Source organism: Herpailurus yagouaroundi, unplaced genomic scaffold (genome assembly GCF_014898765.1).
Source record: "Herpailurus yagouaroundi ecotype Mexico unplaced genomic scaffold, PumYag 160, whole genome shotgun sequence".
Classification (NCBI taxonomy): domain Eukaryota; kingdom Metazoa; phylum Chordata; class Mammalia; order Carnivora; family Felidae; genus Herpailurus; species Herpailurus yagouaroundi.
Window position 1 is genome coordinate 15,053,536 of NW_024412401.1, and position 17,471 is coordinate 15,071,006.

Consider the following 17,471-nt stretch of genomic DNA (forward strand, 5'->3'; position numbering starts at 1 on the left):
CCCCAAGAGGCTACTTCTTAAAACTGAAAGATGCAACTAGGATTATACATAAGAATGGAGTGCAGTAGGGAAAAAATGAGCAAACTGAAAATCTTCATGCGATGCAGGTAGAAAAATGTTCTTTCAATGAAAATACAACGTTAAATATGGTACATTTACAACAAGATATTTTCTTCTCCCTTGGGAATTAATTTATTTAATGTATGGGTATTTGACAAGAGATTTCAAGATGGATGGTATTCTATGGTAAGATGTTTATTCCAGCCTGCAGGACAAGTGCGGGGAAGTTAAGAAAATATGTTATCTTTCTTAAATTCCACATATGAGTGAAATCACATGGTATTTGTCTTTCTCTGACCTACCTATTTCATTTAGCATAATACACTCTATCTCCAACTACATCATTGCAAATGGCAAGATAACATTCTTTTTTATGGTTGAGTAATATTCCACTCTGTGTGTATGTATGTATATATATGTAATATATATTATGTATATATGTATATGAAATATACATTATTTATATATGTATATGTTATCTATCTATCTATCTATCTATCTATGAATTCATCAGTCCACAGACACTTGGGTTGTTTCCATAATTTGGCTATTGTAGATAATGCTGCTATAAATATTGCAAAGGGAAAAGAGAGAGGGAGGCAAACCACTAAGCAGACTCTTAACTATAAAGAGAACAAACTGAGGGTCATTGGAGGGTAGGTGGGTTGGGGGATGGCTGAAATAGATTATGGGGATTAAGGAGTGCACTTGTGATCACCACTGACTATTGTATAGAAGTGATTAATCACTATATTTTACACCTGAAACTAATAAGACATTATATGTTAACTAACTGGAATTTAAATAAAAACTTTGAAAAAAAGATAAGTTACCAAGAACTCCACCTCATATTACAAGTAGATTAAAAATGTCTAGAAACCCAGGTCTCTATCATAACTACAATTTAATTAAAAATTAATTTTAAAAGTTTGTGAATTAAAAAAATAATCTCCATAGGTTAAAAGTACCCAGATACCATTGCAACTATACTATGATCCTAAACACTTGGGCACAAATCCACTCCTGCTTCTCCTTCCTTGTCATCTTCTTTTCCTTTTTTTCTCCCAATACAAAGAGAAATCTAATCTGCCACAAATATTTGATTCACCATTATAACAACATACAATGATAGCAGATAGTACTGGAAATTGAAGTTTATTCTAAAGGAATACAAATCAAAATAATATTCAAGATGGGCATTTGGAGCATATTACACAATGTTGAGAAAATAATAAGACAATTCTTGATTGACCTCAGTGGGAGCCTAAAGTGCTATACAAACAGGTCTTTTCACAACCTCCATGTTCTCCCCCTGCCATTCATCCCTCACTGTCAGTTATTTAGGGGGTTCCTATAAAATGGTGTGTTCTAGCCTTTTAGGGCATCTTACATTTTCACTTATTCTGTCAAAGATTTTAACACATTTTGTGTCAAATAAAGTATCCATGACTTAGACTAGACACATATTCATTTATTTTTATTACAAATGACTAAAAACTAAAAAAATAAAATAAAATAAAAAGGCATGTTGGATTATTTAGGATGCAAAGAGATTAATAAGTACCAAATATTTGGCACTGGTGTCCTGAAAGATAGGAGTCATTCCCACCAACTGATACATCAGCTTGTCTGACATCAGCACAGCTTGCAAATTAGGTCATTAATGATTTCATTTGGGGTGAGGAGGAGCAAGGACACAGGGACAATTTATAAGAGTCTAGTACAAAGATTACGAAAAATAACAAGATCCAAAGACAAGTGGCTGAAGTAGCAGTTCCTGATTATATTTGTTCCATATTCTCAAGCAAGAAACAGTAAATGGTTTGAGATATGTGACATTAAAGTTATTGCAACAGCTCTACTTGTTTGTATTATTTATAACTATTCCATGAGTTAGATATCAACAGTCCACCTTACATATGAGGGAACTAAGGTCCAAAGAAGATAAGTAACTGGATATAAGGTTACAAAGCCAATACCAGTGGGGCCAAAATTTGAACTATGATCCGTCAGCTTCTAAACCCTGTGTTGGTTCTCTTCCAAAGTTATCCTTAACTTAATACCAACGTTTATCTTTGCTTAACCTCACTCCTAACTCATGATATTTTTTTAATCCTAGAACCAGAGAAACTGAATGGTCTTTCCAGAGAACCTAACCCTATCTATGACTGCATAGGCAAAGAAAGAACAATTATATAACCTTTATTATTGTCAGAAATCATTCCAGAGTCCCCAAAATGGTATTCTTTTCTGCAGTATAATACAGAATTATTACAGACAACATGCTTTAAATCATGTTTTAATAATCAATAAAACAAAAAGTAGCACCCTTATTTTCATTTCATAATCAATAAACGGGGTCCCATGCTGCACCAACATTCATCATATTCTCACCAAAATATCTTATAGTGGAATTTCCAATGGCATTTCACTTTCAACAGAGATCAAACACACTTGGTGCATAAACAAATATAATAATAGGGGGAAAATGGATTTGAAGATTTGTCCCCCTTTTCCTCAGACATTATTAGAGGGATCTAAAAATTGACATAAATTGTATATAAATGATTTTTTTAGTCTGTGGTATTATTTATTGGAAATAGGAAAGTTTATCATAACTCTTGCTCAGACTCAGAATATCAGTGCTGGAAATATCTTTAAGCATCCTCAATTCTAATTACTTTCCTCCACCACTCTATAGACAAGAAATAGAGGCTCAATGAAGTAATGTAAATTCATACAGTAACTTGGCTTTTAAAGGATAGAAACAAGTAGAAATCAAGTTCAATGCATTTTCAAGGGACCACATACTGCACTAGCCATCTACTATACTAATACCAACCACATTTTCCATACTAAAATCTAGAAAATTACCTAGCCTAAAATTTCTAAGTCATCTCAGGGATACCTTAATGACAATACACCCCATTTGTTTTGAATGAAGTTTTACAAAATAGCATATATCTGCAAATTGTGGGAACCATATGAAGGGCTGGATACTTTGGATAGAAAAGCCTAGGGCTAGGAATTGACATTGTAGGCTGAGGGACCATATGTTCTGATTTGCCAGGCACAGTCCCAGTTTATACTGTTATCCCCGTGCAACTATTAATAGTGTCCTTTTCACTATCAAGGATTTCTTAGTTTGGACAACAAAGTTTATGATCACACAAATTTTAGAGTAAATAAATATTGCCTCTAGTTTTTATCATGAGAGCCTATAATTCCTTGTATAGGTATGTAATATCTTCACTAAAGGAAAATACTATTATAAAGTAGAGCCTAACCATTAGTTTCAATTTAATATGAAGTAATTTATCAAATTCTTTTCATCTGATACCTAAAATATAAGTGATTTGTTAAGGGAGTGAGATGTCAGTGGAAAAGACGTTGGATCACTAGGCAAAAAAAAAAAAAAAATTGGAAAAAGGAATAAAAAGTGAAAAGGAGGAAAACATTTGCCTATCTTCCAATATGGCTGATCAAAAGTCTGGATTTTAGGTATATTAGTATTTTGCATTTCTAGTGAGTAAAGGACCAAGTTACATGAAGTAAAAAGATTTAGCCTTGAAGGTTAGAAGAGAATGGTCTGTAGAAAGGTCATCTGAGCTGCTATAAATGCAAAATCATGGACTTTTACTTGAATTTACAGACGTGTGTGTGTGTGTGTGTGTGTGTGTGTGTGTGTGTGCACGTACTTTGTAGTTGTGTGAAAAATGCTCACTTGATATGGCTTCCGTGAAGAGGAGAAGACAAGTTGACTTATCAGAGAGTTTTATAATTCAATGATCAAAAAAAGAAGTTAAGGGATTATATAGTGATTTAATTAAATTAATGTAAGTCTATATTAGCTGTTTTAATTGAGTATAGTTGACAGGGAAAAATGTCAATGGAGCTTATAAATTTAAAGTATCTTAATGACAGAGAACAAAATAGGGGTTGATGGAGGGAGGTGGAGGGGTGACTGGCTAAATGGGTGATGGGTGGTAAGGAGGGCACTTGTTATGATGAGCACTGTAAGTGATTTCCTACTCTTGAAACCAGGATTACACTTTATGTTAACTAACTTGAATTTAAATAAAAACTTGAAATAAAAAAGAGAAAAAAAAGTGTTTTCAAAAAAAAAGTATCTTGTATTCACTTCTTCCTGTCCTAATAAAGACTTATTTTTTTTTGTCATTTGAATTTACAAGAAACAAGCTTGTTATCATTTTAATGTACTTCATATTATGCCTGTATAAGAAAAGAATACATCAATGACACTTTATCAAGAATGTTTCTATGAATTTGCTTGATCAGTATCTTGCTAGGATTTTGTTTTGTAGAATCCATCAAGACAAAACATTTTTCTAACATCCAGGGTTGGAAAGAAACTGCCATTCTGTTCAGGGAAACTTTTGTCACTTCATAATCCTGCTAGTCTATGCCATGAACCCCGATTTCATAGCACAAAGTTCAGTTATTTTTTCTCCTTGTAATTAAATAAACAAAGGAATTCTATGTATCACAGAATCCAAGCTATATCACTGTATCACTATAGAGTGATTGGCATAAATTCTATTCCAATGTTATGATGTAACTACTTCTCTTTCTTTTCTTTTGCCAGGAAAATGATAATAATGTGCCTAGAAGGGTTTTTACATGTTCATTTTTCTTGAAGAATAAATATGCATGAATAGAAATGAAATCTAAGTTTTATGTAATAGTTGTTTGAATGGATGAGAATTCAGCACTCCCTCCGCACTTGTTTTTAAATTTTTTGTTTTTATTTATATATTTTTATTTTTTTATTTTTTTTATTATATGAAATTTATTGTCAAATTAGTTTCCATACAACACCCAGTGCTCATCCCAAAAGATGCCCTCTTCAATGCCCATCACCTACCCTCCTCTCCCTCCCACCCCCCATCAACCCTCAGTTTGTTCTCAGCTTTTAAGAGTCTCTTATGCTTTGGCTCTCTCTCCCACTCTAAATTTTTTAATGTTTATTTATTTTTGGGAGAGAGACAGAGCACGAGCTGGGAGGAGCAGAAAGAGAAGGAGACATAGAATCCGAAGCAGGCTCAGGCTCTGAGCTGTCAGCACAGAACCTGATGTGAGGCTCAAATCCACAAACCAAAAGACCTGAGCTGAAGTTGGATGCTCAACCGACTGAGACACGCAGGTGCCCCTGAACTCTCCCCTTTTTAATAATTCCATCTAATTTTTTTTTCCAATGCTTTACATGACTATTATTTCCAGTGATTTTTGTTTCTTTAGCATAGGCTAAACATAGAGTTCACTTTATGTAAAACTGATTACAAGTGTTCCTGTTTTAAAGCCATGTTTTCGGGGAGAAATCTGTAAATGACATCAGGGCACAACTGGGGAAAATGGAGATGCCTAAATGAATGGATCATAATCTCCATAATTCCTCTCAATTATGTTTATTTCTTTGTTAATAAAGCTTTTCAGAAATTCTTATTTAAGGCCATTTGTCAGGTTTTTATTTTAGGGTAAGAAGATGGCTATGGAAAATGAATTAATAGCTCACTACCTTAGACTTTCAGCAGAGCATTGATTTCACTAATATGTTACTTGAATTTCAGGGTTTCTTTTCTTTTATTAAATCTAACAGAAGGCATAAATAAAATTACCCAGACACCTCTATATCATGCACACATCGCTTAGCCACAGGAATGGTGCTAGACATTGATTAAACATTACTAAAATTATTGCTTATAAATAATTAATTCAAAACTAACTCTGGTGGTAAGACTCAGAGACAAATGAAGAAGACTTGATCTACCAATAAAAAAAAATTCAACTTAGTTGACTCTTAATATCAGCTTTTTCTCCCTTTAATCATATGTTAGAGTAGCAAACAATGTAGCTGGAACAAGTTTGACACAAAGACCATACTGACTCTCTGGTAAAAGTAAATATGCAAAACAATATAATAAACAATACTGTTATAATTTTGGCTTATAACTTCACACTTTGTTTTCTACAAGATTTAAAAGACAAATTCATAAGAAATAACTATACATCTGTGTTAATGGATACACACTATACATATAAGGGTGGTAAAACCATAAAGTAGTAGAATGTTTGCATGTGATTGAGGTTGGTATATGGAAAAGGTTTGGAGATAGATGATGGTGACAATTGCAAAACAATGTGAAGATGTCCACTAACACATATCTATACACTTAAAATGGTTAAAATAGTAAATTTTATATTATGTACATTGCATTACAATAGTGCATTTGGATCTAGCTAATTACTTTTTTCCCTAGTTTTATTGGGATATAACCAACATACAGCATTTTGTAAGTTTAAGATACACAGCATAGTGACTTGACTTACAAATATTGTGAAATGATTAATACAGTAAGTTCATATCCATCATCTCATATTGATACAAAAAAAAAAAAAAGAAAAAATGTGTTTTTTTTATCCTTGGATGAGAACTCTTAATGTCTACTTTCTTAACAACTTTCAAATAGAGCATACAGTAGTGTTAACTATAGTCATCATACTGTGCATTACATATCCAGTACTTACTTATCTTCTAACGAGAAGTCTGTACCTTTTGATCACATTCATCCAACTCCCCCACCCCCTACCCCTGCCTCGGGCAACCACAAATCTGATCAAGCTAATTTCTGATAATATGGTTTCATTAAAAATAAAACATGCCATTTCACAACCTAGTATCACATCTAAATTGTCTCAATAACACATCAGCCAAACACTCACACTGTTTGGAAACTAGAAGTGCTGGAAGCAAATGAGCCATTGCACAGCCCACCAGAGGAAATGCCTGGAAAAGTGATGGAGCTGTCACGCTTGCTGCATAGGTGAAAAACCTAGGCCCTCTGTCAAAATCTGACACGAACGCTGCCCTCCTGGATTGTTTCCATGCCTATTGCCCATGTGTCATCCCTAGTTTCAAATGGCTGGGCAAATAATTAGTTTTCCCAACACGGAAATGGAGTGTGCAATCGCTCTCTTGCAACAAACTCCAATCATCACCATCCAACTGTGATTCTACTCTCATAAGATTGGTTTGTAACCAATAAAACAAGACAAAATTGATAGATTGCTTTGCATTAATTAGCTAAAGGGAAAGTAGAAGTTCAGCAAAATTGGTAAGTTGGATTTTAAGTTGAATGAGATTGCTAGGCTTCCATACATTTAATAACAGACATTATTAAATACTTTAAAACATTTCCTAGGTAAAGGGGAATTTTAGGTCCCTTCAGATCAAATTTTCATTTAGTGTTCTTAATACCTCCTCTAAATCTCCATTTGCCTTTTAGTTTGGAAGTACCCAGAGAATGTTGATGTGGAGTAGCAATACCACAATTAACAGCAATTATGGAAATGTTATTTAAAACCACAATGGGATAGCACAACACACCCAACATAATGGATAAAATAAAAATCCCTGATAATTACCAAGCATGGTAAGGATACAGACCAACCAGAATGCATATACCTTGCTGGTGGGCATATAAATTAGTATGCCAGTTTGGAAAATTAGTAGTTATTGACTAAAAATGAACACAAAAGTCCCATATAATTGTACATCCAATAGAAATGTGCACTTGCATGTCCCAAAAGGCATATAGAAGACCGGAAGCACTAAAGATTGGCCATGATGGAATAGCAGATAGCACTGAAAACTAAATTACTCCTGTACATAGAAATCTCACATAAATAATGTTGAGATCAAGAAGTACACAAAGAACAAACTCTATCAGTCCTTTTTATAAAACTCAAAAAATGTAAAATAATGTACCATATTAGAATTCAGAAAAGTGGTTTCCTTATAGAGGATTGGGATTTATGATCAGAAAGAAAAGAGCACCTTCAATTTTGTTGGTTAGATTTTATTTCCTAATTTGAGTGGTCATTACACATGTTTGTGGGCTATGCCATATTTATTGAGTTGTTTACCTATTATTTGTGCACTGGTCTTTTTAATTTTTTTTTTAAATGTTTATTCAGTTTTGAAAGACACAGAGCAAGCAGGGGTGGAGCAAAGGGAGAGGGAGACACAGAATCTGAAGCAGGCTCCAGGACCCGGACTGTCAGCACAGAGCCTGATGCAAGGCTCTAACTTGCGAACTGTGAGATCACGACCTGAGCCGATATCAGACACCCAACCGACTGAGCCACGCAGGTGCACCTTGTGCACTTTTCTTAAGTATATTTCAATAAAACCTTTGATTAACCAATGAGATATGACTTTTTTCTATGTCAGAAAATAGAAGAGATTAAGATAGAAAAATTAAAATAACTTATTAATCATTATTTCACTGATGCATTGACTTCAAGTATTTTTCTTTTTTATTGTTTATTTTTTTGAGATTGAAAGAGAGAGCAGGCACATGAGTGGGGCAGGGGGAGAGAGAGAGAGAGAGAGAGAGAGAGAGAGAGAGAGAGAAAGAGAAAGAGAGAGGGAGAGAATCCCAGGTAGGCTCCACCCTATCAGCACAGAGCCTGATAGGGCTCAAAGTCATGAACCGTGAGATCATGACCTGAGCTGAAATCAAGACTTATGACACTTAACCAACTGAGCCACCCAGGCAGCCCTCAAGTCTTTTCTTTTTTTTATAAATGTATGGTCATGCATGGAAAAGTATTCAACATTGACAGTTTCTCTAGGTTAACACAAATTATCAAAATTGTCTAAGGAAAACAAGAAAACCTGAATAGACCAAGCTTGTATAGTCCAGAAGCATGAAGCACTATATCAAGCAAAGAAACCCACAAGACTATCAGATTCACAATAATCTTTGTCAGTTTACCCCTAGATTTTCCTAACTTTTAAAGAATAGGAAGTTCTGATGCAATATGAAAAAAAAAAATCTTAGATCTTAGCAAATAAAATCTAGAGTTTTAAAACCCTGCCTATTTCTTTCTTGAACAAGCCTTTTTTTTTTTCCTAGTGATTCTTTGATGACTGCTTTTTTTTATTCCTTTTCTCTTTTTCTCATAAATAATTGCCTGCATGTTTGATTTTTCTTTTCCATATTGGTAATTTTTTTTCATCATTTCCTCATTTGTCCTGGTCCTCTGCACTCTAGGAGTGCTTATTCAGTTTGCTTTCCACAAAGCTGATTACATTATTTGTTGCCTCCAAAGGCAGATTTACTTCGTCTGTTACATTTTCTGTTTTTTCTCAGTTCTTTGCATTTCAACTTTTTCAATTTCTATGGCTTCTATTTCTAAGTCAATCAATGCATTTGTAAGGATGACAAAATTTTTTCTAAAATATTTTTTTTTCTTTTTTCTGTATTAACTCATTGTTTTACATTTGTTTTACCTCTGAGGCTTTCCATTTCTTGTGTCACATAATCACTATCCAGCTTTGTTATGGTTGTTATTGCTTGTTTCCTGACTGGAACATGTGATAAAAATCTATTGAAGGGTAGTGTTTTTCAACAAATAAGACCTAAGACTGACCCTTAGCTCTTGGTCCTACTGATAACTTAGTTTTTAGAAGAAAGCATCTACTATACTTCACTGTTGAAATGTAGATTGTGAACAACCTCAGGCCCAAATTCTAAGCAGTAGCAGGCAGTTATATAAAGCACTCCTACTAAAATGTTGATAGACCATCTTCTCTCCCAATTCTTGGTCCTCTGATCCTGATCTAATAAGTATTACACAAACACATGCACACACACAGTACTACTGTCTCTAGTCCCATTATCACTGCATGTATAATGTCTATTGGGACTATCTAACTTTCTCCTTGGATGTAAGGAGTGAGAGGGAGTAAGAGAGATAATCCTCAAATGGATAAAAAGGCACTGACTGAAGAGGAGTGAACAGGTATGACTACCTAACTTTCTCAGTGATACCATTCTTGGATCTGTGAGTCAGGGTGCAGAAAGTGAAGGGCTGGGGTGCCCGGATGGCTCAGTCAGTTAAGCGTCTGACTGTTGATCTTAGCTCAGGTCATGATCTCATGGTTCATGAGTCTGAGCCCCATGTGGGCCTCTGGGCTGATAGTGTGGATCCTGCTTGGGATTCTCTCTTTCTCTCTCTCTCTCTGCCCCTCCCTTGTTCTCACTCTCTCTGTCCCAAAATAAATAAATAAAAGCTTTAAAAAAAAGTAAGTGGAGGCCATAGAGTCTGTCTATATTATTTAAGGCCATATTTTTATTTGCTCTGCTTTAGATTGTGAATTTCTATTTAGTGATGTGGAAGTCTCTCCAGAAGATAATAACGTATTGGCTGAAAGTCCCAGTTTTGAATGTTGTCATAAATTTCCACCATCTCTACACCCTTATAGCCATTTTAAGCTCCATCAAGCACTGTTAAGTTGGTGGAACTGTAAAAGAACAAATATTTCTGACATCTTAAACTATGATAAAAAAAATCCACCAGCATCATTTGGAGAAAAATTTAATCTTCCTCTAATATTTACTCACAACCAAAGTTATTCTTGAATATCTGTACAATCCTACTTTGACACAGATGGCGCATGTAATAAAATAGCACATGTAAATATTTGGATCCATTTCAGTAGAACTGAGAAAGCCACAAAACCATCTTACAAAGTAAATTTTCATTGCTGACGCAATATGCATCTTACTGTGTACCAAAAGTGCTGCAATTTTCTTTAGTAGTTTTTGAAATGAACAAGTAACATTTATTTTCAGGCCCTTTCAATGTTGTGGTGAGATGAGTTCATTTTCATTTTGTAGCTGGCCAAGAGCCACTTTTATCTCTTAGAGTTATATAAGGTCTCTACGCTGCTTGGGAACTGATAAGGCCCAGTATTCTAAATACAACCTAATTTCTCTTTTCCAACACTAGACAGAATGAAAAAAGAAGAGACAAAAAACATATTTTGAGAAATTCTTTTAACATCACTTATTAAAAATTTTAAGTCTTGATTTATGATAGGTAAATTTAAAAGAAATCATTCCTATTAACTTCCAATTGTTTTTCCATTTTTTAATGTCAATTATTTCCTATAACTCTGTAAAGATACTTTGTCATTGTCAGTCTTCTTGCACTTGTTTCATTTGAACAATTAGGAATTTGATCTTCTTGTACCTTAGACCATAATACAGGTTTCTGGCTGTATGTTGAGGCTCTATGAAGTAACATGAAAAGGGCTGCATCTGAAAAACGAAGGTCTAGGATTGAACATTAGGTCTGCCTCATATTAGGACTATCAGTGGTGCTGTAAGGCTTGCTGTCTGGTCTACAGGCTAGTGTTAGTCTGCAAATGCTAACCGATCTGCACCACAAGGAGTATGGAAAATAGAGTATGGAGAGAAAGCATTAAAAATTTTTATACCTATTTTATAATTTTATGTCTACAGAATAATGACAATTAATAAAAATGTGGGCTTGGGTATTTTGTGTCTGCCTTTTGATCATTTTATTTCTCTAGTAATTAATGTTTGCAAAAACATTCAGTCTGCAACAGATTCAATGTTTATAGCAGCATTATCTACAATAGCCAAATTAAGGAAACAGACCAAGTGTCCATCAAATGAGGAATTGATAAAGATATTGTAGATATGCATAGATAGATATAGATACAGATACAGATATAGACATTTAGATACATACATTTAGACAGATATATAGATAGATATACAGAATATTACTCAACCATAAAGAAGAATGAAATCTTGCCGTTTGGAATGATGTGGATAGAGCTAGAGAGTCTTATGCTAAGGAAAATAAGTAAGTCAGGGAAGAACAAATACCATATAATTTCACTCATATGTAAAATTTAAGACACAAAACAAACAAACAAAGGGAAAAAAGAGAGATAGGCCAACTAAGAAACATACTCTTAAATACAGACAACAAACTGATGGTTATTAGAGGGTGGAGGCATGGATGAGATAGGTGATGAGGATTAAGGAGTGTACTTATGATGAACACTGGGTATTGTATGGAATCATAGTATTGTACACCCGAAACTAAAATTACACTGTATGTTGGCTCACTGGAATTTAAATAACAACTAAAACAACAACAACAACAACAACAAAACTGACCCTTAACCATAGAGTTTGAGAAACACTGAGCTTGTAAGACATCCAGTGAGCCAGTTAATCTCGTGGGAGGGACCTCAATTTTTCCATCTTTAAAATATATATAGTGACCCCTACTTTGTCTTCCATACAAGGTGTGCCAGTAATAAACAATTTTACTTACTCATAAATTATTTGTAAGCTATAATGTCTCTTATAAATATACAGCTATTATATTGTAAGCACTAAGCATTTGGGAGTAGCATGGCAACTCAGCTAAAAGAAGCTTGGCATTTGTTAGATAGCCAGTAAATGTTTGCTGACTTTATGAATGAATACAAGTACAGAAACTCTGGCATTAGACAGGACTGCACGCAAACAACTATCAGAGTAGTATGTGATTTAAAGACAAGTCATATAATTTTTAATAGTACAATTTCTTCATCTGTAAAATCAGAGTAATAATAGCTTCTACCCTTAAGCATTGTTGTGAGTATTCAATGAAACAATGCAGTAAAGTGGTTAGCATTTAGTACTTGGCACATGGAAAATATTCAATAAATATTAATCTTATATCTTTAAGCTCTTTTTCTATGCTAAGGAAACAAATCAATTGTTTACATGCAATTTCTTATGTAGTTCTTAGGAAAACATAAGATAACTGCCATAATCTCCATTTTCAAACAAGGAAAATAAGACTCAAAGAAGTAAGCAACTGCCACAAAGTCATGAAACTACTATAATACCATGTCTGTCTGTAACAAAATGTGTGCCTATTCCTGCAGAATACCATCTCCCTAAGGTCTTTGAAGTAAATAAAGAGAATGAATGTCACAGTCTCCTTTTAGATGCATTCTTATTTTTGCTTGTGAACTATGTGGGATTTTTACATGAAAAACAATATTGGCAGATGTAATGACACAAAGTAAAAGATACCCAGGCATCACTTTTGCCACTTACCAGGCTGATTTGTTGGGCTCCTCATGCTGACAGTGGCCGCTCTCCATGTTCTTCTCTGACCTGCTTCGCATGACTCTATTTCTAGGTTATCAAAAAATAAGTAAATAAAACATGTTAAAAAATGATACTTGATTCTAGAAGGATCTTCATATATTAATGACCACAACAATAACAATTCAAATTTGCATAGCACCTGTTTTATAAAGCTTTTAAAGAACCACAATAGGGATTAATCCACTTCACATATTTAGGGTCTTGCATCTTGAAAGGAAGTACATTGTCATCTTTATCTTGGAATTCTCAGAACGTGAGGAAGTATCTACCACCCAGGTATTCGTTAAATTACTTCCTTTTTTATTAAATAGATAAATGGATGAAACTCATGTTCAAATACACTGATATAGCTGAAGACTTCAGTCTTTCACTCCAGAAGGCAAAATGTTATTGTGTTATAATTTTTTACAATGTAGACCTGAAGGAGCAAGTATTTTTACCTTGTCAATCAACCTGCCATTGGAAAGGTTAATTTGACAATGAAGTCAACATGCAAATCTCAGATTATTCCTCATGGTTTCAGTAGTTATCATCGGAGGAATCTCATAATCTGTTATCAAAAACAGTTATGGTTTAGCAGCTCTTGGGTGACTTGGTCGGTTAAGCATCCGAGTTCAGCTCAAGTCATGATCTCGTGGTTCGTGGGTTCGGGCAGGTGTAGGGCTCTCTGCTGTCAGCACATAGCCTAGAGCCTCCTTCAGATCCTCTGTCTCCCTCTCTCTCTGCTCATCCCTTTCTAGCTTTCTCTCTCTCTTTCTCTTAAAAATAAATAAACATTAAAAAATAGTTATGGTCAGGGCGCCTGGGTGGCTCAGCCGGTTGGGCATCTGACTTCAGCTCAGTTCATGATCTCACAGTTGAGTTCGAGCCGCGCGTCGTGCTCTGTGCTGACAGCCCAGAGCATGGAGCCTGCTTCAGATTCTGTGTCTCCCTCTCTCTCTGCCCCTTCCCAGTTCGTGCTCTGTCTCTCTCTGCCTCAAAATAAATAGACATTAAAAAAAATAGTTATGGTCTATTTATGCAGGAAATTTCAATACAATCAATTAAAAGCTAGAATCTAGTTTTGAAATAATTGTAAAGTCAAAAACGGGAAATGAAATGTTATTTTTAGAATTAGAATCGGGCTTTTCATTGTCTTGATGAGTCTTCTGCTATTTCCCAACTCTGTGTCAACTCTCATCCACAACACACAAAAAGAGAGAAGGGTAAAGGAGAGAGGTATGTTTACTAAGAAAACAGTAAAAGCTATCCCCGGATATTTCTTATTAACTCAAAGTATAATGAGGTAAAAAGTTCTTTTTTTCCACCTTTATTAATTGAGATACACTTGACATATAACACTGTAAATTTAAGGTGTACAACACTTTGATTTGATAGTAATGCTTTCTTAAAAGAATTGGGATGTCAGTCACTTTCCTTCAAACTCAAACTTGTATGTCAGCTTTTCTACTTGACATTACTGTTAGTGTGAGCACTCACAATAGTGATAATTATTATTTTGTTGCTTACAGTATATCAGGAACTGCTCTTATCATTTTATAGGAATTATTTAATTTAATGTTTACAATAAGTCAGTAAGGTAGATATTATTAACCTCCCTATATTTACAGATAGGAAAACAGAAACCTAGTTTAAATTATTCAAGATCCACTGCTGTTAACAATTAGGGTGGGATTTGAACCTTTCCCAGAGCCCATTATCTTAATCTCCAAGGTATCTACTACCTTTTAAATTTACTTCAAACTGGAACTCTTAAATTTCCTCATGTACCTTCCTAGGTCGTCCCTACTTCCTAGGAAATTAACACATACGCTTTGTACTTAAGTCAGAAACACGAAGATCTTTTTGAAATAACTTCCTTTTCCATGGTAATTGCAAACCCTACATATAGCCAGAATCCATACAGCTCTCTCCTCTCACCAGTTGAAGCCACCATAATCGATCATCTACAACACTGCAAAGCCTTGTACCTGTTCTCACTGATCCCACTTATGACCCCTTTACAATCCACTTCTCACACTCCAGCCAGAGTAGACTTGATGGAATAAACCACAATTTTACCACTTGGCTTAAAATTCTTCAGTGGCTTTGTATTGTACGTGGAATAAAACCCAATTATCTTCGCATGGCCTATGAGCTCTGACATGAACAGGCCACAGTCTATGCCTCGAATATCATACAGTTGTTCTCTCATTTTGGCAGGCTTCTGCATGTTCTTCTCATAAATAAACTCTGGTTTCAGTACCTAAGGACTCTGCTTTTCCCTGGAATGCTCTGCAATTGGAACCTTTTTATGCCTTAGACCTCAGTTCAAGTCACTCTCTCAAAGAGGTGTTTCCTGAACCCCCAACGTGTTCTCCTTCTATCACAACCTATAATCGTTCTTTTCATTCGTTTGTCTGTAATCTCTTTTCCTCACTGGAATGCGGAATCCATGTGAACAGGATTACAGCTTCAACTAGGTAGCACCAAAAAATTTCTGCTTAATGAATGTATGGATAAATGGATACATGTTAAAGTATATTCGAACTAATTATTCTTCATTATTTTTATTCATTCCTGAAAGGAAGACCAAGGAATCATTTAAAGAATTAGCGCCTCGGTAGCTCAGTTAAGCATTCGACTCTTGGTTTCAGGTCAGGTCATGATTTCACATTTCTTGAGATGGAGCCCCACTTCGGGCTCTGAGCTCATAGTGCAGAGCCTGCTTGGGATCTCTCTCCCTCTCTCTCTCTGCCCCTTCCCAGCTTGTGCTGTCTCTGTCTTTCTCAAATAAATAAACAACACAGTAATAATTAGAAAAAAAGAATTAATAAATAGAAAATCATAAAAACTAATTATTAATATTTTTCATATATATCTGCTCTTTTGAAATATTAAAACAACTCCCATTTTAAAATGAAATACATTGGGGCGCCAGGGTGATTCAAGATGTTAAGCGTCCAACTTTGGCTCAGGTCCTGATCTCCCGGTTTGTGAGTTCAGCCCGGCATCGGGCTCTGTGTTGACAGCTCAGAGCCTGAAGCATCCTTCAGAATCTGTGTCTCTCTCTCTCTGCCCCTCCCCTGCTTGCACTCCATCTCTTCCTCTCTCTCAAAAATAAATAAACATTAACAAAATAAAGATAAAATAAATTTATTTATGTTTTTTCCTTAACAAGTAAAGACTATAACTGTATGCATTAGTTTATATTTTTTCTAAAAGTGTCCTCACTGGGGCTGCCTGCGTGACTCAGTCGCTTAAGCATCTGACTTTGGCTCAGGTCATAATCTCACAGTTCATGAGTTCAAAGCCCGCGTTGGGCTCTGTGCTGACAGCTCAGAGCCTGGAGCCTGCTTCACATTCTGTGTCTCCCTCTTTCTGTCCCTCCCTGGCTCAGGCTCAGCTCTCTCTCAAAAATAAATAAAACATTAAAAAAATTTACTTAAAGATGTGATTAGTTTAACTAGCAACTCTTTTTTGTTTTCCCCTATCTGAACCATTCTGCAAAAATATGGGCAACCCCACGAGACTTTATTTCTCTTTCCTCCCTCTTTGGTTTGGTTTTGTTTAAATCATTGCTTCTCAAATTTAAAGGCATATGAGTGATATATGTACATTAATCAAATCGTGATATCTGATTCAGTGAATCTAGGGCAAGGCTCAAGCATCTGTATTTATCACAAGCATAAGTTACACTGATGGTGCTGACCCATTGACCACACTTCGAGTAACAAGAATTCAGAATACAGTTAGCAGTTCCAGGTGATTTCAAAATAGTACTTTAATCTTTCATTATGGTGTGTGTGTATGTGTGTTTTCCATTTGCAAAATGGTATTATGACCATAACTAATAATCCTTTTTCCACTTATAGTCCCTTTTTCAAAAAAGTGCCATTACTATGAGATAAACAACACTAAATAAGCAGTTAGAAAACTGTACATACTTCTGTTCTTATTTATAATTTATCAATAATCCCAAATATTTTCCTTGCTTTGAAAATAAGTGTGTGTCTGCACCAATTTGCATTCCCACCAACAGTGCAAGAGGGTTCCCGTTTCTCCACATCCTCTCCAGCATCTATAGTCTCCTGATTTGTTCATTTTGGCCACTCTGACTGGCGTGAGGTGATATCTGAGTGTGGTTTTGATTTGTATTTCCCTGATAAGGAGCGACGCTGAACATCTTTTCATGTGCCTGTTGGCCATCCGGATGTCTTCTTTAGAGAAGTGTCTATTCATGTTTTCTGCCCATTTCTTCACTGGGTTATTTGCTTTTCGGGTGTGGAGTTTGGTGAGCTCTTTGTAGATTTTGGATACTAGCCCTTTGTCCGATATGTCATTTGCAAATATCTTTTCCCATTCCGTTGGTTGCCTTTTCGTTTTGTTGGTTGTTTCCTTTGCTGTGCAGAAGCTTTT

General features: G+C 35.2%; 1 protein-coding gene across 4 annotated transcripts in view; it reads right to left on the reverse strand.

Annotated features, from left to right (window-relative positions):
* LINGO2 (leucine rich repeat and Ig domain containing 2) overlaps positions 1-13,101 on the reverse strand; it is a 508,494-nt gene extending 495,393 nt beyond the window's left edge. For all 4 annotated transcript variants that reach the window (XR_005792499.1, XM_040481442.1, XM_040481440.1 and 1 more), the window contains exon 1: positions 13,020-13,101. The gene's annotated coding sequence lies outside the window, so the exon portion shown is untranslated. The remainder of the gene's footprint in view (positions 1-13,019) is intronic.
* Between the last annotated feature and the right edge of the window lie 4,370 nt (positions 13,102-17,471).